The sequence below is a fragment of the Heliangelus exortis genome, chromosome 3, assembly GCF_036169615.1.
Source record: "Heliangelus exortis chromosome 3, bHelExo1.hap1, whole genome shotgun sequence".
In the NCBI taxonomy this organism is placed as follows: domain Eukaryota; kingdom Metazoa; phylum Chordata; class Aves; order Apodiformes; family Trochilidae; genus Heliangelus; species Heliangelus exortis.
Genome location: NC_092424.1, coordinates 115414860 through 115438062, shown reverse-complemented (window position 1 = coordinate 115438062; position 23203 = coordinate 115414860). Strand labels below are relative to the sequence as shown.

Below are 23203 nucleotides of genomic sequence, written 5' to 3'. Positions count from 1 at the left end.
CAATTGTGAACCACAAAGCCAGAAACACCATCAACTTGAGAAAGATGTGCTGTGCTTCCATCTTGAGAATGACTTTCTCTTTTTTTTTTTTGAAGGAGGAAAGAGTCTTGTTGCTGGTGACTTCCACAGACTCTTTTGGGATCTGCTCTGATGGGGAGTTTCCAAAATGCAACATCTTTGAATGAGAGGCATTTCTGTTTTGGACTCTCTCTTCCCATCTTCTATCAATATTCATGCTGAACGGCAGTTGTTCCTGGTCTCCCAGCTTAGCTTGCAGCAGGCCAGGGATCAGATTCCTTCCTCAAGAAAAGGCACATCAGGTAACTGGTATATTTCTGCAGTCACCAGGCTTGTCTTCATAAAAAAAAAAAAAAAAAAAAAAAAGCAGAGTGCCAGCAGGAAGCATCCGGAAGAATCCTATGGGTTGGCAAACCTCTTCTGCGACAACCTCCTTCACCATCCCTTGAAGGACTCATCATCCCTAAAGACACCCCCCAAAGTCATATAGAAATAGCACTTCGGGATATGGCTTAAGTTCTTGTCAGTGTTGGGTTAATGGTTGGACTCTAATGATCTTGAAGGTCTTTTCTAATAGAGGTAATTCTGTGATTAGCACCATGGGCTTCCCCTCACCTGCTCTGTACCCATTCGGTACCAGATACTGCATCTATCATTGTTTGTAGAACCCAAGCTACATCAAGAGACAAAACGACAGTTATACTTGAAGGGAGTCACCAGCTCCATGTTCATCCTCACTACTACCCCAGCTCACCTCAAATGCTCATCCAGTCCCAAAAGTGGCCTACAAAGTTCATGCAAAAAAGTAACTGCTTCACTTAGTAGCCACATTATTCTCTGCTCTTTGACACTGACCTTGCCTCGGACTACTTGCTATAGTCAGCAGCTTTGTCCCAGTGAGCCTGCTTACGATATTTGCAAAAAACAAAAGGAATGTACCAAGATGCTGCCTCAAACAGCACCCTGCCTGCAACAATCCCCATCTCTTACTCCTTTACCTTGGCAATTTGCATATCCAGCCTCTGCAATTTTCTTATTGTCACATGGTGACTACAATAGAACCTATAAACATCAACTGATGCTTCTAACTTCAACAACACACCCAAAAAATAACTGCTCTTTGATCCAACTAGTCATCACTCACCTCACCCCAGTCACCTTCACTGAATATCCCACTTTGCTTACTGCTTCTACCTTCAAAATGACTTAAACACACTGTAATCAGGTAGCTACCAGAAGCACAATCCCTCCAGCACTACACACTGACTGACCTGACTGCACTCTGCTCCCTCGTTTCTTCTTACAAGCGCATATTTGTCCTCTGCATCTGAATTACACAAGTCACTGAAATGCTGAACAATGGACAGACAATTCCAGACATCTCAATCCTAGTTAGGAAACCCATCTAGTGTACTACTACCCTCATGCCATTAATAAACACAGCCCCAAAACTTTAAACCCATACACATACAACTGTTAACTACGGAGAGGGTCAATCTCCTGCACTCTCATGAAGGTCCCATCACCTTCAAACACCATCAAAGCAACTGCCCACCCAGCCTGAGTATGGCTGCTCCACCTAAGATCCCTGTAAAATTGTGGCCTAAAAACTCAAGACAAACGTCACCAGAGACCCTTATGGCTCTTCAATATCCCCAACTCTACAATCTGGGCAGAGCAGCCCCAGGCCAAACACACAAACACAGACCAACCCAAGACACACCACTGCAAACTACAAGATTAAACATTAATATAAAACTCCCAACAAGAATTACTCTGGGCTCCAAAAAGTTGGCCAAGAAGATCTACAGGGATGCAAGGGTGAGGCAAGGAGGCCCCATGGTGACATCAAGTGTCACAGAACACTTCTTGTTACAATAATTACTCTTCAAAATAACATATCAGATGTACAAGAAGACTAGCATCAAGACCTAAGGATGCAGAGACAAGGTTGCAAATGTGGAAAACTTATGACCAGAGATGCTCATTCGTTCATAAAGAAGATTACAAAAGATGCCTATCAAGAAATTTGCAAGATGCAAGAAAAGAAGGATCCAGATATGACTAAATGTGTTCAACACCATGGGGATGATGTTCAATATTACTTGTCCTGTGAGGGACTCTGGAATCCAAGACTTTTGGGCAGTAAGACCTACAGAGATCCATCTGCAAAGCGAGGAAATGAAGCGACAGATGCCCGAGAAGCTGCCTTCAAGACCTGGGGATGCAAGGATGCGGGGACCGAGTCCCCCTCAGGGAAACTGGGTGGACAGAGATCAGATGACAACGCAATTGAGAATGACATTGCAGAAGGCAACCATCAAGAAACATCCAAGTCAAGAGACTGATCTGCAATTTAGACTCGTTGTGTGGAATAACATGCTGCCGATTAGCACCGTGCTGATCAGGAAAGGCTTTGCAGGGAGGATGCCCAAAGATGCAGGACTTGCTCTGTGAGGACACAGAGGACCATCAAGGCCTGAGGAAGCTCTAAGACAACAAAGTCTGACAACATAAAACACACAACCCCACACACCAAGGCTGGAGCTGCCCTGCCCATGCTGGAATCATACGGGGAAAGTAACCTGTTCCCTTCACCCACCCAAAGGGGGATGCTCCCAGACAACCCACTCCCCTACACTAACTTCAAAACACCATCTGCAATTCCCAACCTCAACTCCTCTGCTCAGCCCCTCCCACCCACCCCTGGGCCCTCAACTTCTCTTTCAGAGAACTGGCACTCCAAAGCCACAGTTAGCCTGGAAAAAAAAAAAAAAAACACAAAACCAGGAGCAGCTCAGAATAATCCTCAACTCGCTAGGTTCCCCTTCACCACCTGCATTTAAGAAAATAAAAAATAAATAATAAAAACAATCACACCACAATACCAAAAAAAACAAAGCAAAAAACCCACACACACACACATAACCACTGTCGCCACAAACCACGACACCACAACACCTGCAAGAATATTCAGCAATAAGTCCAACATCGGCCAGCCCTATTCCCTTCCAAATGTCCCAGCTTCCCAGAAGAGCCCTGCGGGGTCCCACTCACCCACGGTTTCCAGAGTTGGACGCTGTAGGCATCGTCATTCAAGGCAACTAAAAGGCACAAAACTATCGTTGTGCTCGAGAGGAGACGCTAGCTCCACGAGCCCTGCACTACCACCTCACCTCCAGTGCTCATACAGTTCCTGGAACTTGCTAGCATCAGGCCAGGGAGGGACAGGCTCCCATCAACCCCCCAAAGGGCACCGCTTCTGGACAGCTCGCTCCCCTACAGTAACTTTAAAACCCGAGCCAGCGATTCCTAACCTTGACCCCTCTATACAGACTCTCCCCAACCATCCTCTCTTTCTCTTACCTTTCAAACGGCTGAGGCTCTGAAGCACTGGACAGAAAAGTAACCCACATCGCCTGACGGGGATCTTCCCAAAACCACAAATTTCCTCCTCAGCATCTGCAATAGCAAACAGCAATGCCAGCAGAAAAGGACGTCAGCTAAGTACCAACTTCTTCCACAAGCTCCTCATAATCCCCGACTTGCCCTGCTTACCTTCTCCTTCCACACGTTATGGCCACCATCGCTTCTGGCACCTGAAATACCAGGAGACACAAAATTCCTGTTCTGCTTGCGAGATCAAGCCTCCTCGTTACCATCCCGTCTCACCTCCAGCGCTCTTCCCCCTCCAAAGGTGGCACGTGCAGCATCTGCAAAAACAAAGGGAAACAACCGAGTTGACGTAAAAAAAAATCTCTGGATGAGCCAGCCCGCAGCCATCTCACCTTCCCCAAGTGCTCCTCAACACATGGCTTTGTGTGGCACCTGCAAAAGTCAAAGGAAAATCACATGCCAAGATACTGCCTCAAACAACAGGCAGCCCTTTGTGATGTCCACCTCCTGCTCGCTCCTTTACCTTGACCCCTTGCCCATCTGCCTGCCAGCCTTGTGGGGTGCCTAAATGAGGTTTGGAGGGCACATAGAAAACACAAAAAACAGGCGATACCAATGCCTTCCACAGCAAGTCAGCACCTGAGAAATAACTGCTCCTGCAGCCTACCAACCTTCGCTCTATGGAATGCTGCTCAACACATGGACAATTCCACTCTTCCAAGGACCCTTGACCCTACAGTGTAGGCAGGGCAGCTCCAAACCAAACTCTCAATGCTGAGGCCGACCCAATACACAACGCTGCAAACCACAAGACTTGACCTCTAGAGGAAACTCACAGGAAGATGAATGATCCCAGGATCCAAGACAGCTAGGCTGGAAGATATCCAGGGATGCGAGAGTGACACATGGATGCTCCATTGGGGCCCCAAGAGTGTCGAAGGACACCACCTTTTAAAAGAAGCTTCTTTCTAAGCTTAATAACAGGTAAATGAGAAGCCTGGATTCAAGACCTAAGGATATAGGGAACCAGTCCCAGTTTAAGAAAATCCACAATTAGAAATGCTGATGCAGTTAGGAAGAACGTGCCAGAGAACAACCTTTGAGAAAGTTATGATAAACAAGACTTCCATGTTGTGAATTTGTTATGCAAGACAATGCATCACTGAATGTATTGATAAGGTGTTTCAGAGCCTAGGGATGGCGCAAGGCCTACTCTGTGAGCACAACAAGGACACCAAGGCCATAGAAAGCTCTAAGACAAAAACAAACAGCAGAAACTGCACACCACCACACACAAAGGCTAGAGCTGCCCCGCCCATGTTTGCATTGTGTTGGAATTTAACCTGGTCCCTTCACCTGACCAAAGGGGGCTGCTCCTGGACAGCCCTCTCCCCTACACTAACTTCCAACCCCCTCCCTGCAATTCTCAACTTTCCCCCTCCCTGCCCAGCCCTTCCCCACACCTGGTTCCACTTATTTTTCAGAGGGCTGGGCACCTAAAGCCATGGTCAACAAGGAAAGCCACATCAGGGGGATGGGATGTTCCAGTAGGCACAGGGTTCCTGTTCATCATGTGCCATGAAAAAATCCCAACCAACAGTACCACCAGCAAGTCCCATACCAGTAACACTCACCTCTTCTAGAACACCGAACTCCTCCAAAGAGCCCCTGGGTGTTCCACTTACCCTCTCATTCTAGAGTTGAACACTGCAGGCATTACCACTTGGGGAACCACCAAAAAATACCAAGACAGAGCAAACAACCACTGCACCAGCCAAAAGCCCCCAGCCCTGCTTCTCTTACCTGGTAGAGCTCCAAGCACAACACAGCCTCTGAACAGACCAAGCCCCTGTGTAGAGGTGGAGGCTTATATACCCTGAGCCCCTCCCCACAGTCCTTTGGGAAAGCCCCCTCATCAACCTGACTGGCCATACCTGGGCTACCCCAGCCCCAGCTGGAGCCCTTCAGAGAACCATCCCCTACTCCTGCCACAGCTGGGAGCTCAGTCCCCAGGGGCTGCCAACACCCCCCCAGGGCACTTTGAAGGCAGGAAAATGTTCATTTAGACTCCTCAGAAATCCCAACAGAGTTGGAGACAAGACTTAGAGCCTGAACTGAGCCAGAAAAATAAACAAAAGGAAAGAGAAGAAGGAAAATGAGGGAGAAAGAAAGGAGGAGGGGTGGGAAAGAAGGGCAAGGCCACACCCATGGGGGGAGGAGTAGAAGGACAGGGCCACAATGACAAGAAGGGGGGAGGGAACCAAGCCACAGTCAGTGCTGCCAGTGAGCATCATGCCAGCCACTGCCAACCTCTTCAGCACCCGACTCGTCAGCTCCCCCCATGGTGTTCTGCTCATCTGCTCATTCCAGAATCCAATGCTGTGACTGTGATTTCTTGAGGCACATGAGATACCAGCACGACACAAAATTCCTGTTGTGTTTGTGAGAGGTTACCTGCCCCTTGACTCTCCTGGCTACCATCCCAGCTCACCCCAAATACCCATTGAATTCCAACAGGACCCGCACAGCACCTACAAACACAACTGGAAAGTGCTGCACTGAGTTGCCACAAGTTAGTTTCCCTTGACACCAACCTGGCTGAATACCACCCCATCTGCACAGCCTGCTCATGGGCAAGGAGCTTCACTGCCCTGGAGCAGAGCCCTGCTTGGAGGGGTGGGACCACACATGGGAGGGAGAGGGGGTCACCCACCAAGGGCAAGGTTAAAAACTGGGGGTAGGGCCCAGACAGGTTGGGGTGCAGCCACCAGCACTGCACAGCACATCACCCCTGAGGAGGTTGGGACCTCCCAGCCCAGCACCGTCGCCCACCCCCTGCAATCAGGAGCCAGGAAGCAGGAGCAGGGCCACTCTGGGTAGGCTTCTTCCCTCCCTAACTCCTGCCCCCCAAAACATGAACCGAGGCCTCACCCCCCATCCCTTTTTGTCCCCCTGTCACCTCCCCCTCCCCCATGGAGGGGCCAAGCACGGTTGGGGCAGAGCCAGCCCTGAAGGGTGGGGAAACAAAGGGAGGGGGGTGCAGCCCCAAATGGGAGGGCAGGGCAAAGCACAGAGGGGGCGGAGTCAAGTATGGGGCAGGGCAAAGGCAAGGGGGTGGAGACACGTGTGGGAGGGCGGGGCCACACAGGGGGCTGTGACAAGCATGAGGTGGGTGAAGAGATGCATGGGGGCGTGGTCAGGCTCAGAGGCACCACCCAGGGCAGGGGGCGGAGCCACACCCAGGGGTGTGGTCATGATCAGGGACGTGGCCATCCACAGGGCAGACAGAGCCACCCGCAGGAGTGTGGCCCAGATCAGGGGGACAGAGCCACTGCACCCCAGGGGGCAGAAACACTCGGGTGGGCACAGGACAAGTACAAGGAGCCCAGCACCAAGACAGAACATGGGTAGAGGCACAGAGACACGCATGGGGGATGAGGACAAGATTAGAGGGGGCGTGGGGACATGATGCAGCTGGGGTGGCACATTGCATGGAGGCTGGGGAGGGGAAACAAAATTACTTTGATACTGTTGAAACACAAAAATATTCACTTCTCATCTTACACATCTCCAGTCTCCGGTGAACTCCTCTGTCCTATTTCACATTTTCATACCCACACAGATATTGGAGTTAAATCTGGTTTTTGTTGGTTTTATTTTTTATTTTATTTCTCTTTTACATTTCTTCCTCTACCAACACAAGCTTTTCCTTCATTACATTTTCAAGTCTTTTTTAATTAGGACATGATTGAAGACATGAAGGAACGGACTCCAATTGCTGTGCACAATCAGAATTGTTGATGGTGTGGCTCGCAAGACTTATATAGTATCCCGATATCTATTGATCAGTCTACAATTTACACCTCAAATTGCTCTTCCTACAAACATAAAATCTTATCTACCCATTCCCACCAGAGACACTGGGTTCCAGGACATAACATCATCCAGATAGCAAATTCCTTAAGTTATTTACAATTCTTCGTTCTTCTTCAGGGTCAGTGAGTGCCAGGGAATCTGCAGCACTCCTCTATCCTACACAAGCCTGCTCCTCTGCTGTTCTACGAGGACACACAGATAAGTTTATTTTTTTTTTATTTCTTAAAGATACTTCTACTTAGAGTTATCCTTCAAAATCCACTGCGTATACAAAACCTGGACTACATAGCCTGGCCCGAGGAAAAGGGCAGTGATGTCACCAGGCATAAAGTGATGACTTCATAGGGAGGGGCCAACAACTGTACATGATGAAATCTATGGGGCACAGCTGTATCTATGGGGCAGGCAGGCAGCTGTGGGTCATGCTCACTGGAGCCTGGAGTAGGCACTGGTCAGGCAGGCCAGGTCCCCTGGAAAGCTGTGGGGAAGCAGCCCCACAAATCTAACTCCAGTTCTGGGGGACAGAAAAAATGATCAGGGATCCCCCTCTGTCCCACAGTGATCGACAAATGAGGCTGACACAACCCAAGTGCCCCCCAGCCCCAGAACCCCACTGAGCCTAAGTGCCCTTCAGCCCATGTCTCACCCCACAGAGACCCCTAAGTACCCTCCAGCTCCCCATTGCCCCACAGTCACCCCACACACTACCTAAGGGTCATCTCCTGCCCCACAGCAACCCCCAAGTGCCCCACCCCGACCCTCCCTCATTTTAGAGTCCCCCTCCTAGTGCCCCACAGACTGTCCTTTCCCCAAACCACCCCACAACCACCAGCCAGGGGTCTTTTCCTGCCCCGCAACACCACCCAAGTACCTTTTTCCTCCACCCTCACTTAAGGGGCCCACCCAGTGCCCACCAGTATAAACCAGTATCCCATAATGCCCCTTCCCAGTGCCCCAGCCCTCTCCCATTGCAAAGCATTATCAAGAACTAGGAAAGGTGGAGAGGGAAATGGAGTTTGAAGGAAATTGGGACTGGAAAGAACTACAATACACAGGGCTCTCCCTAACCCTGGGGGATAGCTGGGAGGAACGGCCAAACTGAGGGAACTGGGACTGGGAAAGGTAGGGAGAGACCGAGAGGAAACTGAGTGGGACTGCAAGATAAACTGCAAGAAAATGGGATGGGGCACTGGGGGTCCACATGGAGCAGGTGGAGAGCACTACGGGGTAGCTGGCAGCCCCTATGGGTCACTGCAGATCCTCGTGGGGCAGGTGGGCATCCTATAGTATGGGGAAACTAGGGGGTCCTATGCGGCACTGGGGTTCTTACAGGGCACTGAGAAAGCCCCTGTAGGGTATTTAAGGGTTCCTATGGAGCAGGTAGATGGTGCATGGTGTATTAGGGTCCCTATGGGGCAGGTAGATGGCTACATGGCGCAACGAGGCTCTGTGTGGCACTGAGGGCTCTAGAGGGCACTAGGATTCCCTACAGGGCAACTGGGTGGCTCTATGGGGCGTTTAGTGGTTGCTATAGGGCTTTTTGGGGCCCTCATAGGGCACTGCAGGCTCCTGTGAGGCAGGTCTGGGGCACTATGGGGTAATGAGAACCACATAGGAAACTTAGGTGGCCCTATGGAGCGCTTTGAGGTTCTAAGGGCCCTTGGAGGGGAAGGTCACAGTGGCCCTGTGTGGCACTGAGGCTCACCACGGGTTTGTTGGGTGTTCCTTTGGGGACAGTTAGGAGGCACTATGGGGCACTGAGGGCTCTATAAGGCACTGGTAGGACCCTGTGGGACAGGTAAAAAGCACTATGGCACACTGGGGTTTCCTATGGGGAAAGAGGGAGGCCCTGTGGGGCACTAGTAATCACTATGGGGCAGCTGGAAGTCCCAATGAGGCAATTAGCAGGGCCCATAAGGCAGAGGATTTCTACAGGGCAGTTAGAAGGCACTATCAGGCACTGGAGGGGAGTATGTAGGTGTTGAGGGGCCCTACAGGACACTGGAGCCTCCAATGGGGCTTTTTAGGACCTTGTGGAACAAAAGACGCCCTGTAGGACAATAAGGGGGACACCACCCCCGGGTGGAGAGTTCAGTGGGGAATTAAAAAACTTTATGGGGCTGTTAGGGGGTCTCTTGAGGGTAAATATGAGTTGCTGTAGAGTAGCTGAGGGGTGCTATAGGACACTTAAGGGCTCTACTGTGCAGTCAAGAGCCCTTATAGAGAAGTAGAGATATCTATGAGGCAATGCATGTCCTTATGAAATAGAGTCCCTGTGGGACAGGCGTGGGGCTCTGTGGGGTAATCAGGAGGCCCAGTGGGGCACTGGGGTTCACCACAGGGCATGCAGTAGTAGTATGGGGTATGTGGAGGGGGTTCTATGGGGCAACAACGGATGCTTATTGGGTGCTATTTAGAGTCCCATGGGGCACTGGGGGCCCTATGGGGTCACAGGCCCTATCAGGCACTTGAGGGCCCTGTGAGGCTGGTGAGGACCCTATTGGCCCTGGGAGGAGCCCTATGGGGACCTGAGAGTCTCCATGAGGTGTCAGGGGACCCATAGGGGGCAGTAAGGAGGCCCCATGGGGCACTGGGAGACTTACAGGGCAGGTGGTGAGCCCTGCTGAGTATTTAAGGTGCCCTGTGGGGCAGTGGGACCCTGGTAAGGCCCTTGAGAACAGCACAGTTGGGGCTGGTTTTGTGGGACTCTATGTAACAATTTGGGGACCCGTGTAAAACACTGGGAGCAGTATCTATGCGACACTGGGGGGGTCTTATGGGGCACATTGAAAGCAGAAAACAAAGTTACAAGGTCCCATGTGGCCTTAGGGGTCAATATAGGGCAGATAAAAGGACAATATGGCAACGGAAGGCCCTTTGAAGGCAAATTCAGGGACTAGGCGGCAGCTGAGGGGCTTTTGTGGGTCAGCTACGGTGCCCTATGGGGCATATGGACATCTCTGTAGGGCAGATTAAGGGATTACGGGGCACCTGAGATGCACAATGGTGCACAGGGGAGTCTGTGTGGTGAACTATCGGGGAGCAGAGATGCTCAGTGGGGCAATCAGGATACAATATGAGGCACTGGGGCACCTGTGGGGCTGACTGAGGGACTACAGAACAGCTGAGATGCCCAACTGAAAGCTGAGGGGCCCATGTGGGGCAGTGAGAATGCCCTATGGGGCACTGGGGGTCTGTGTGGGGCTGGTTAGAATCATAGAATCATAGAATTGGCTGGGTTGGGAGGGACCTCAGAGATCATCAAGTCCAACCCTTGATCCACTCCCGCTGCAGTTACTAGACCATGGCACTGAGTGCCACATCCAGTCTCTTTTTAAATATCTCCAGGGACGGAGAATCCACCACTTCCCAGGGCAGCCCATTCCAATGCATGATCACCCTCTCAGTAAAGAAATTCTTTCTAATGTCCAACCTAAACTTCCCTCGGCACAACTTGAGACCGTGCCCTCTTGTCTTGCTGAGGGTTGCCTGGGAAAAGAGACCAACCCCCACCTGCCTACAACCTCCTTTCAGGTAGTTGTAGAGAGTGATGAGGTCCCCTCTGAGCCTCCTCTTCTCCAGGCTGAACAGCCCCAGCTCCCTCAGCCTCTCCTCATAGGATCTGTGCTGGAGTCCCTTCACCAGCCTAGTTGCCCTCCTTTGGACCTGCTCCACGACCTCGATATCCTTCCTGAACTGAGGGGCCCAGAACTGGACACAGTACTCAAGCTGTGGCCTCACCAGCGCTGAGTACAGGGGCAGAATCACTTCCTTGGACCTGCTGGCCACGCTGTTCCTGATACAGACCAGGATGCCATTGGCCTTCTTGGCTACCTGGGCACACTGTTGGCTTATGTTCAGCGTCCTGTCAATCCAAACTCCAAGGTCCCTCTCTGTCTGGATGCTCTCCAACCACTCTGTGCCCAGCCTGTAGCGCTGCATGGGGTTGTTGTGGCCAAAGTGCAGGACCCAGCACTTGGCCTTGTTGAACCTCATCCCGTTGGAATCAGCCCAACTCTCCAGTCTGTCCAGGTCCCTCTGCAGAGCCCTCCTGCCTTCCAGCTGATCGACACTTCCCCCCAGCTTAGTGTCATCTGCAAACTTGCTGATGATGGACTCAATCCCCTCATCTAAATCATCAATAAAGATATTAAACAGAACTGGGCCCAACACTGATCCCTGGGGGACACCACTGGTGACCGGCCGCCAATTGGATGCAGCCCCGTTCAGCACCAGTCTCTGGGCCCGGCCCTCCAGCCAGTTCCTAACCCAGCACAGATGCCCCTGTCCAAGCTGTGGGCTGACAGCTTTTTCAGGAGAATGCTGTGGGAGACGGTGTCAAAGGCCTTGCTGAAGTCCAGGTAGACCACATCCACAGCCTTCCCCTCGTCCACCAGGCAGGTCACTTGATCATAAAAGGAGATCAGGTTGGTCAGACAGGACCTACCCTTCCTAAACCCATGCTGGCGGGGTCTGATGCCTTGCCCATCCTGCAGGTGCTGTGTGATTACACTGAAGATGATCTGTTCCATAACCCTGCCAGGCACTGAGGTCAGGCTGACAGGCCTGTAGTTTTCCGGGTTCTCCTTCTGGCCCTTTTTGTGGATTGGCGTGACATTCACCAACTTCCAGTCATCTGCGATGTCCCCAGTTAGCCAGGACTGTTGGTACATGATAGAGAGAGGCTTTGTGAGCTCTTCTGCCAGCTCTCTCATCATCCTTGGGTGGATCCCGTCTGGTCCCATAGACTTGTGGGGATCCAAGCAGTTCAATAGGTCACTGACTGTTTCCTTCTGGATTGCAGGGGGGCTGTTTAGATTCTTGTCACCTTCTATAAGCTCCAGAAGCCAGCTGTCCTCAGGATAACCTGTCTTACTGTTGAAAACTGAGGCAAAGAAGGTGTTAAATACCTCAGCCTTTTCTTCATCTTTGACAACTATATTCCCGCCCATGTCCAGTAAAGAATGGACGTTTTCCTTGCCCCTCCTTTTGCCATTGATGTATCTGTAGGACTTTTTGTTATCCTTCACAGAGGTGGCGAGATTCAGTTCAAGTTGTGCCTTTGTCTCTCTAATTTTCTTTCTACACGACGTAACTATGTTCCTAAATTCCTCCTGAGTAGTTAGCCCTTTTTTCCATAATTGGTAGGCCCTCTTCTTAACCCTAATTTCTTTCAAAGTCTCCCTGTTCAGCCAGACCAGTCGTCTTCCCCACCAGCTCGCCTTTCGGCACACCGGGACAGCTGCTCCTGTGCTTTCAAAACTTGCCCCTTGAAGTACGTCCATCCCTCCTGGACCCCTTTGTTTTCAAGGGCTGTATCCCAGGGTATACTCTGGACTAGTCTTCTGAATAGGCCAAAATCTGCCCTCCGGAAGTCCAATGTAGAGGTTTTGTTGACGACCCTCCTTGTATCCCTGAATATTGAAAACTATTATTTTATGATCGCTGAGTCCCAGACATCCACCGACCACTACATCTCTCACCAGCCCCTCTCTGTGAAAAGAATGTCAAGCGGGGCTCCATCCCTGGTAGGCTCATTTACCAGCTGGAGCAGGAAATTATCTTCTATACACTCTAGGAATCTCCTAGACTGTCTCCTCTCTGCTGTGTGGAGTTCCCAGCAGATGTCCGGCAGGTTAAAGTCACCCACGAGAACAAGGGACGATGATTTTGAAACATCTGCCAACTGCTTGTAGAATAATTCATCCCCCTCATCCTCCTGATTGGGTGGTCTGTAACAGACTCCCACCAGGATGTCAGATTTCTTTGCCTTCCCCCTGATTCTGGGCCACAGGCACTCCACCTTATTATTACCAACTTCAACTTCTACAGAGTCAAGAGACTCTCTAACATATAGGGCTACCCCTCCACCTCTCCTTCCCTGTCTGTCCCTTCTGAAGAGCCTGTAGCCACCCATGGCAGCACTCCAGTCATGGCACTCATCCCACCACATTTCCATGATAGCAATTACATCATAGATTTCCTGTTGCATGATGGCTTCCAGCTCCTCCTGTTTGTTGCCCATGCTGCGTGCATTGGTGTACATGCACTTCAGCTGGGCTGCTGGTTTGTCTCTTAACTTGGGCTGTACACCCTTGGGCTCCTTTCTGGAGCTCCCCTTCCCCCTTCAAACCTAGTTTAAAGCCCTCCTTATCAGGCCCACCAACTTATGGGCTAGAGTCCTTTTTCCCCTGTTAGATAGACGCAGCCCACCTGGTATGCTGAAATTTGGCCCATAGTCAAAAAACCCAAAGTTCCTCCGGTGGCACCAATCCCTTAGCCACCTATTGATGAGATAGGCTTTCCTATTCCTCTCCTCATTCATCCCCTCTACTGCAGGAACTGAGGCGAACACCACCTGTGCTCCTGTCCCATGGACTAATTGACCCAGGGCCTTGAAGTCCTTTTTAATCACCCTGGTACTTCTTCCATTAATGTCATCACGGCCAACCTGGACTACCAGCAGTGGATAATAATCTGAGGGCCAATGGGAGACAATAGGGCAGCTAAGCAGCCCATTTGAGGTAGTTAGGTTGCCCAATGGGGCACTGGGGGTCTGCAGGGCAGGTTGGGAGACTATAAGGCAGCCGAAATGTCCAATGGAGAGGTTACTGTGGGTCAGGTGTGGGTTCCCTCTTGTCCCTAGGGGTCGGTGTGTGTCCTGTCCCCCCCAAACCCCACTCCCCCAGTACCTGTTCCACCTGGGGTCCATGGTAGAGCTGGATCTCCCAGTACCTCGGCACCTCCCTCTGCTGCCACAAGCCATGCCCACTGCCGTGCAGATACGTCCCTCTCATGGGCACAGGTCCCACCTCCTCTTTGGTCACACGTGCAGGTATAAAGGCCCTGCCCCTTCTCAGGCCGTGTGAGACATGTCCCCTGGCTACAGGTCTCATGCACCTACCCCTTTTGCGTAAAGACCCCACCCCCTCCAAAGAGACGCAGCCCAAGACGTCGCAGCCGTGCCCCCTTGTTATGTGCAGGCCCTCCTAAGGAGCAAAAAACACACCACCACCCCCTTGAGGTGGAGACACACCTCTTCCAGGTTAAGCCCCACCCTTTTAGGCAGACATACACCCCATCTGATGAAACCCCCCCCCTTTTTGGGTGTGGACACACCCCCTTTACTTTAAGGCCTGCCCTCCTGAGATTGGACACACCTACTATGGGATGCAAACCCCACCACCTTTGGGTGTGGACACACCCACTCTGGTTGTGGACACTCCCATTTTGTGTTAAGCCCCCCCCCCTCCCTTTGCATGGACACCCCCCCTGTGTGATGCAAACCCCGCCCCCTTTATGCATAGGCAAAGCTTTTTGTTAAGCACTGCCCTCCTGAGAAAAACACTTTAGTAACGTAATCCCCACCCTTTCAAGCATGGACATGCCCCTTCTGTGATGAAAACCACACTCCCTTTGGGTTTGGACACACCCCTTTGGATATAGCCCCACCCCTCTGACTCTGGGCACACCCCTGTTGCCTCGACCCGGTTCCGGAGTGGCACGCGGTTGCTAAGCAACAGACGCCGAGGTGGGATGAGTAGCAAAGAGAGTTTATTGAAGCGTGACACGGGTTTATATAGACATACCTAGGGCTTCAGTACGTCACTTCCGTCGTGTCACTGATTGCATGGTATTGGCTATAGGGAGAGGGGCCCTGAGTTCCCGTTACAACGCGAGATCTTCCGTTCGCCAGGCCCTATCTCACCACATTTCCCCCTTCCCTATGTTCAATTAAGTTACCAATATCGAAACCTAAAAATAAGCTTAAATCAAACATATTGCAGGTATCGGTAATCCAGAAACTATCATGGACAAAACCATGCTGTTATATGTTGCTGCACCGAGGCTAAAGAGGTGGCCGGCCTCCCAGCCATCAGCGAGCAACGTCTTCCGGTGTCAGCGTCAGACTGGCCAGGTCTGAGACTGCACGCCAGGGGTCATTTACTTCGATATCCCAGGATTACTGATATCCGCAACCACATTAATTCTCTCAGATTAACACACACGCTTAACTAAAACTAGCTAAAACACAACAACCGGTAAGATACTCGTGATATTAGTAAAAAATCCATGTAAAAAAATATATATATGAAAAACACATATAAAAATATACACCAGAAACCTGAGTAGAAACACAAGGCACCGTAGATGGGTGCGAGTTAGTAACAGGTTGGAAGCTGAGGTAGCTAGGGCACATATAGTACATTACGTGACCCAAACAAGGGTTTGTAGGGACTAAATCACAAGGGGATATCTGAAAGCTAGGGGGCCCTGAGGTGATGACTTTTCGCAGTATCGTCTGATCCTCCCATCTTCACAGCACCCATTCCCGGCACAGGAGTCTCAGGTGCGGCGGAAGTCTCAGGAGCGGGCTGGACGCTTGTTAACTGGTCGTCCTCTCTTGCCATCAGGACGTACGGGTTAAGAGGGCGTCCGATGAAATAGTCCTGTGGACAACAACTCACAGATTTCATTAGTTTTATTCTGGAGGTCTGGTTTAATAGACTTAAGCGGGCACCATTTAACTCTGCCGTCATTTTACGACAGCGGCATACCCTCGCCCTGTCAAGACCAGTCTCCACCCATGTGCCCATTCTCCCAGCTCATCTCTAATTATGACCAGTGGGCCTTCTTCTAGTGCTCGGGTAAGTCCCCCGACTCCACCCACCGTGGGGGCATCTACCAACTCCCATCGTGAAGGCCAAATCGTCTCAGGAATAACTGTAGCATCTGCTCCAGTGTCAATCAAAAAGGGGATACTAATGGTGGTGTCATTTGGGATATTATAGAGAGAACAGATCCCCCACACCACTGGTGGGTTGTTACATTTTACTGCCAAGGCCACCTTGGGGTCTCTCCCCCAGGGGATGGTCCTTGCTGTCCCTGAGAAGGAGGCGGATTCGGCTAGGCCGCCAGCTGGACCATGAAGTTGGTCACCTCTCGAGGGGGTGGCGGATTCGGGGGTGCCCCACCCCATCCAGGGTTGGCACAGTTGGGTCGCCCCACATTCCAGGTGGGAGAGGATCGCACGCGACCCGGATGTCCTCTCCCCGCCCTGTTTCCCTGATTTTTAGCTCTATGGTCCTTAGCAGAATGTCCGTTCTTTCCACAGGTCCAACATGGTCCTCTAGATCGGTTCTTGGGTGGGGGAGGTGCTTTTGGTGGGCCCTCCAACCGAGGGCAGGTTGCCGCAATGTGGCCCGTCTGGCCGCATTTAAAACACGCCATCACTGCAGTCGATGCGCGGGCAGCCGTATGAATTGGAGCTAGATGCTCTTCATTTACAACATGCTTATCATGTTTGCAAGGCTTGACCCCACCAGCAGTGATCGTAAGACTTCTCTGGTTTTTGAATTACATTGTTGGCATAAACAGTCTGCAACAACCGGGCCTTTCGCCTCTGCAGGCAGGGACAAAGAATCAACCACTGATTGGAGGCGATCCACAAAACTTATAAAGCTCTCATTTTCATCTTGCTTTATTGTGGCCCATGGCAATGACTTGATAATAACACTGGAGGCTGTGCGAATGGCTGCTCTGGCTGCACGGGTAGTTGTCATAACTTTGTGGGCCCATAGGCCTAAGGCTTGTGCCTGAGGGGTAATCATTGTTGGGTCTATACCCATTAGTCGCTGTAGGTTGGAGCCATGTAATGGGTGATCCGCCCCAGTTACTTGGGCTAGTCTCTTCATGCAGTTTTCTTCCCAATCTTGTTTAAATACAATCATACCTGCCCCATCAAACATCAGTCTGCAAACATATTTTATATCATACGGGAGCACGTCATCTCCCCCGAAAACCCCATCTACGAGGGTGCAGACCATAGCAGAATTAAGCCCTTTGTCCGCAATTGCTTTAACAATTGCCTGCACAGCCTTAGGGTTTACCGGCGTATTGCTCCTCTGTCCCCCACCCGCCACCTGGACCGGGAACACTCCTATGTCTGGGACCAAGTCGGCGCATACATTCTGTATTTCCTCCCAGTTCGTGAGAGGGATCATAGAATCATAGAATTAGCCGGGTTGGAAGGGACCTCAGAGATCATCTAGTCCAACCCTTGACCCACCGGAGCAGTTGCTAGACCATGGCACTGAGTGCCACATCCAGTCTTTTTTTAAATGTCTCCAGGGACGGAGAATCTACCACCTCACCGGGCAGTCCATTCCATAGCCTAATCACCCTCTCCATGAAGAAATTCTTTCTAATATCTAACCTAAACCTCCCCTGGCACAACTTAAGACTGTGTCCTCTTGTCTTGTTGGAGGTCATCTGTGAAAAGAGTCCAGCTCCCACCTCGCTATAGCCTCCTTTCAGGTAGTTGTAGACAGCAATGAGGTCTCCCCTGAGCCTCCTCTTCTTCAGGCTGAACAGCCCCAGCTCTCTCAGCCTCTCCCCATAGGGCCTGTGCTCGAGTCCCTTCACCAGTCTGGTTGCCCTCCTTTGGACCTGTTCCAGGACCTCTACATCCTTCTTAAACTGAGGGGCCCAGAACTGGACACAGTACTCGAGGTGTGGCCTCACCAGCGCTGAGTACAGGGGAAGAATCACCTCCCTGGACCTGCTGGTGACGCTGTTTCTGATACAGGCCAGGATGCCATTGGCCTTCTTGGCCACCTGGGCACACTGCTGGCTCATGTTCAGTTTCTTGTTAATGCAGACTCCCAGGTCCCTTTCTGCCTGGCTGCTCTCCAGCCACTCTGTCCCCAGCCTGTAGCGCTGCATGGGGTTGTTGTGGCCAAAGTGCAGGACCCGGCACTTGGCCTTGTTGAACCTCATCCCATTGGAATCGGCCCAGCTCTCTAGTCTGTCCAGGTCCCTCTGCAGAGCCCTCCTGCCTTCCAGCTGATCGACACTTCCCCCCAGCTTGGTGTCATCTGCGAACTTGCTGATGATGGACTCAATCCCTTCGTCTAAGTCATCGATAAAGATATTAAACAGAACTGGGCCCAACACTGATCCCTGGGGGACACCACTGGTGACCGGCCGCCAACTGGATGCAGCCCCGTTCACCACCACCCTCTGGGCCCGGCCCTCCAGCCAGTTCCTAACCCAGCACAGGGTGCTCCTGTCCAAGCTGTGGGCTGACAGCTTTTTCAGGAGAATGCTGTGGGGGACGGTGTCAAAGGCTTTGCTGAAGTCCAGGTAGACCACATCCACCGCCTTCCCCTCATCCACCAGACGGGTCACCTGATCATAAAAGGAGATCAGGTTGGTCAGGCAGGACCTGCCCTTCCTAAACCCTAAATCTTTTCAATTTGCAGTTCCTCTATATTGCGGGCGGGTATATTTTTGCTTTTAATCCTATCTGCCGCCGTTTCTTCCTTCTCTGAATTTGACTCAGTTCCGGACGACTCGTCCGAACTAATACTTGATCCAGAATCGGAACTCGATTGACTGGTTATTTCCGGACTCCGGTACTTTTTTCTCGAGCCCTGGTCCCGCCTACTCCCTTTGCGAGTGAGCGAGCTCTGGCTCCGCCTGCCCCCCCTGCTGGTGGGCGGGCTGCGGCTCCGCCCAGGTCCTGGGCAGGCAGAGGAGCTCCGGTCCTGCCTACCGCCCCTGTGGGCGGGCGGGGTGAGGCTCCGCCCACTTCCTGTGCGAGCACGTGCGCTCCGGTCCCACATGCTCTGCATGTGGGCATATTTTGTCCCCCCATGAGAGCGTTTATATGGAATGTTATCGTGTTCAATTCTTAGCCTCTCGCTTGCGCTTCCTTCCCATCTCCAAGTGTCCCCACCGCCCTCCTTCCCCCCAAGCTCTTTCCCCTTCTTGGCGCACGCACGTGTTGAAACCAGCGCTCCCTCCCCGCTCCCGTCGCTCCCTCCCCGCTCCCGTCGGGTACACTTGCGCCCTGCCCCTTCCCCTGCTGTTCGGCGTTGTAGTGGGGGGCATATGGCGGTGGCCTGGCCCCGAACCCTTCCGCGGCAATCCTGGCTTCCTCAGCCAGCCTGTCCCAGAAGGACTCTGCCCGGTCTCGGTCCTCCGGCGGGGGCGCAGCAGATGGGTTCTGCCGTCCCGCGGGACTCGGAGACCTGGGGCGGCGGGGCGAGGGTTCGCGGCTGCGGGATGAGGACCCGGCCCCTCGGCGAGGCGAATCAGCGCGGCTGGAAGGGGACGTGTCGCGGCGACAGGGGGAAACGGCGCGGCAGGGGGAGCCGGCGCGGGGGGACGGGGACTCGGCGCGGGGGGACGGGGACTCGGGGTATATATCACCCTCCTGGAAGTCCTGAGGCTCTGCAAGGTCACCAACCTCTGGTGGGCGCGAGGTCTGCGTGGTCGCCCCGACCCCCAGCTTCGGGACGGCCAGCAGACAGTCCCTTGCTGCCCTCCAGGTCTCCTGTTCCTGCATGGCTTTTTGCAGAGCCTGCCGGATCTTCCCCCACGCTTTCAAAGTTTTCCCACTACCTGAGGAGATCGTCTCCTCGGCCAGCGCTACTGTACACTTGGGCCAAACCTCTGGGTGGAGAATATCCACCGGGTGCTCAATTGCTCCCAATTGTATTAGCCTCGGAACCGTGAGTTTAAAATCGATTGTTTTACAATCAATACCCCACTGCTTATGCAGTTGCGATACGACCTTAATGGGCTTCCATCCTCCCTTGTCGGTCCGGTCTGGAACACGTCCTCTGAGCTCGAGTCGGGAAAGCACACCTCCATCGACTCCGGGCTGGGACCCGAAAACTTCCGTCAGTCGCTAGGTACAGGACCATCTACGGCCAACCTCGACCGGGAACAAATCTTCCAATGACCGTCTCCCGTCAATCTCCGGGCCTGGAACAATATTCCTTCAACCCCCTGACTGGGAAAGTATCGCACAACCCTAACTAAAGTGCTAGTACTGCCACTCCAACGATTACTGAAGTCTAAGGCCGGGTTTCAGCACCACTTGTTGCCTTTCGTTTAAAGGCTCGACCCGGTTCCGGAGTGGCACGCGGTTGCTAAGCAACAGACGCCGAGGTGGGATGAGCAGCAAAGAGAGTTTATTGAAGCGTGACACGAATTTATATAGACATACCTAGGGCTTCAGTACGTCACTTCCGTCGTGTCACTGGTTGCATGGTATTGGCTATAGGGAGAGGGGCCCTGAGTTCCCGTTACAACGCGAGATCTTCCGTTCGCCAGGCCCTATCTCACCACACACCCCCTGTAATGACAACCCCACCCGCTTTGGGTGTGGACACGCCCTTTTACTTAAAGGCCCACTCTCTTAGGAGTGGACACATCCCTTTCATCTTAAGCCCCACTCTCATTTGCATGGAAATGCCCCCCCATTGTTGCCTAACGAAGGCATGGCGACCTGGTTCAGGAACGGCGAACTCTGTCCATCGTGCTTACAGACACCAATGGGGTGGAAAAAGCAAAATGGCGTTTATTTGCAGGTGATACAGCCTTATATAGCTTAGGTTTACAATCTCATTCCTGTCCGCTTACATCACTATCTACCCACTGATAAGAGAAGGGGCCCTGTCTTCCTGTACAGCATGGTATCTTCTGACCGCCAGACCCTATCTAACTACACCCCATGTGATGCAAACCCCTCTCCTTTGCATTAAGCCCCACCCTCCTGGCAATAAACTTGCCTGTGATGGACGTGGACATGCCCCTTTTGTGTTGAACTCCACCCTTTAGGAGTAGACACACCCTCTGCGTGATGCATACCTCACCCTTTATCTCTGTGGACATGCCTCCTTCAGGTTAAGCCACGCCCTCCTGTGCATGGACATGCCCCTCATGTGATGCAATACCCTGCTTTTTTGGGTGTGGACACACCCCCTTTGCATTAAACCCCACCCTCCTGAGACTATTCACTTGCTATGTGATGCAATCCACACCCCCTTTGGGTTGGGACACGCTCCTTTCAGGTTAAGCCCCACCCTTTTCAGATGGACACTCCCCCATGTGGGGCACACCCAACCCACTTTTGGTGCAGACACACCGACTTTTGCTTATAGCCCCGCCCTCCTGAATGGACACACCTCACCCCCTGTGGGTGGAGACACACCCCCTTTGCCTTAAGCCCCGCCCTCAGGGGAATAAACACTCCCTGTTTTACGCAATCCCCACCCACTTTGGCTGTGGACACGACCCTTTGCATTAAGCTCTGCCCTCCTTGGAATAAACACACGCAGTGTGATGGAAAACCTCTCCTACTTCGGGTGTGCAAACACTCCTTTTCCTTATAGTCCCGCTCTCCTGAGTGGACACGCCCTCTGTGATTTAAAAACCCTGACCCCGTTGGTTGTGGACATGCCCCTTTTGTGTTAAGTCCCACTTTCCTTGGAAATAAATGCATCCAGTGTGATGAAAACCCCTCCCAATTTGGCTGTGGACATGCCCCCTTTCCTTATAGTCCCCTTCTCCTGAGTGGACACACCCTCCGTGTTATGCAAACCCTGCCCCATTTGATGGGGACACGCCCCTTTCATATAAAGCCCTGCCCTCCTGTATGTGGACACACCCCCTGTAATGAAAACCCCACCCTATTTGGGTGGGGACACACCCCTTTGCATGAAGCCCAGCCCTCCTGGGAATAAACACTCCATGTGAAGCAAACCCCACCCACTTTGGGTGTGGACACGCTCCGTTATGGCATAGCCCTGCCCTCGTAGGAGTGGACAGCCCCCCTTTGTGACACGTACCTCACCCTTTATCGCTGTGGAAACACCTCCTTCGAATTAAGCCATGCCCTCCTTCGCATGGACACATTGCTCCTGTAATGCAAGCTTTGCCCCCTTTGAATTAAGCCCCGCCCTCTTGGAAATAAACACTCCCTGTGTGAAGCAAACTGCGTCCACTTAGCTTAAGCCCTGCCTTCCTGAACATGGACATACCCCCCATGTGGTGAAAACCCCACCCACTTGGGGTGTGGGGTTCCTTTGAGTATAGCCTCACCCTCCAATAAATGGACAGACCCCAGGTAATGGAAACCCCACAGCATTTGGGTGTGGACACACCCCAGACCCCCCACACAACTCACCCATGACTATGGGGCAGCTGAGAAGTACAATGGGGCACTGCAGGTCTATGTGGGGCAGGTGAGGAAAAGATAGGGCAGCTGAGGGGCCCATGTGGGACAGTTAAAATACCCTATGGGGCACTGGGGGTCTGTGTGGGGCAGGTTAGGGAACAAAAGGGCAGCCTGGGGGCATATGTGGGGAAGTTAAAATGCCCAATGGAGCACTAGAGGTCTGTGTGGAGCAGGTTGGGAGACTATAAGGCAGCTGAGATACCCAATGGGGAGGTGACTGTGGGTCAGGTGTGGATCCCCACTTGTCCCGAGGGGTCGGTGTGTGTCCTTTCCCCCCCCAAACCCCACTCCCCCAGTACCTGTTCTACCTCAGGTCCATAGCAGAGCTGGATCTCCCTCTGCTGCTACAAGCCACAGCCGCTGCCATGCAGACACGCCCCTCTCATGGGCACAGGTCCCACCTCCTTCTCTGTGGACATACTCCCAGGTGTAAAAACCCTGCCCCCCTTTGGGTGCGGCCATACCTTTTTTGTGTTAAACCCCCACCCCGGAGTACAGACACACCACATGTGTGATGCACACTCTTTGTGTACACTTTGTGCTCACCCCTCCCTCCTCACTGCATTCTTTCTCCCCCCTGGGCTCACCTTCCCTCTCACATACATAGCCCTCCCCCCTGCTCTTGGACACCCATGCTGGTCCCTTCTGCCCCTGTCCCCTTGTCCCCTCCCTCCCCCCAGCCTCACAACCAGCCCCACAACTCACACGTGCCCGTGTGGTTGCATCTTCAGTAACAAAAAATCGCCGTCCAAGTCGTTGTCACTGTGCCGGGAGACACCTCTCCGGACACCATTTTCTCTCCCCGCCCGTTTCAGCCGCTGCCATCCCCACACCCCCCTCTTGGTCCTCCCATGCCCATGGATCCCCCCCAGCTATTCCCGC

General features: G+C 52.5%; 2 long non-coding RNA genes across 2 annotated transcripts; both read right to left on the bottom strand.

Moving 5' to 3' along the window:
• Positions 1 to 3580: 3580 nt before the first annotated feature.
• On the bottom strand, positions 3581 to 3848 carry LOC139795598 (uncharacterized). The gene is made up of 3 exons (XR_011725586.1): positions 3807 to 3848; positions 3691 to 3731; positions 3581 to 3617 (listed from the first exon to the last, which is right to left on the bottom strand). It is a non-coding gene; the product is annotated as an uncharacterized lncRNA (long non-coding RNA).
• A 3204-nt stretch (positions 3849 to 7052) lies between these two features.
• Positions 7053 to 22854, bottom strand: LOC139795438 (uncharacterized). The gene is made up of 2 exons (XR_011725492.1): positions 22621 to 22854; positions 7053 to 7472 (listed from the first exon to the last, which is right to left on the bottom strand). It is a non-coding gene; the product is annotated as an uncharacterized lncRNA (long non-coding RNA).
• Between the last annotated feature and the right edge of the window lie 349 nt (positions 22855 to 23203).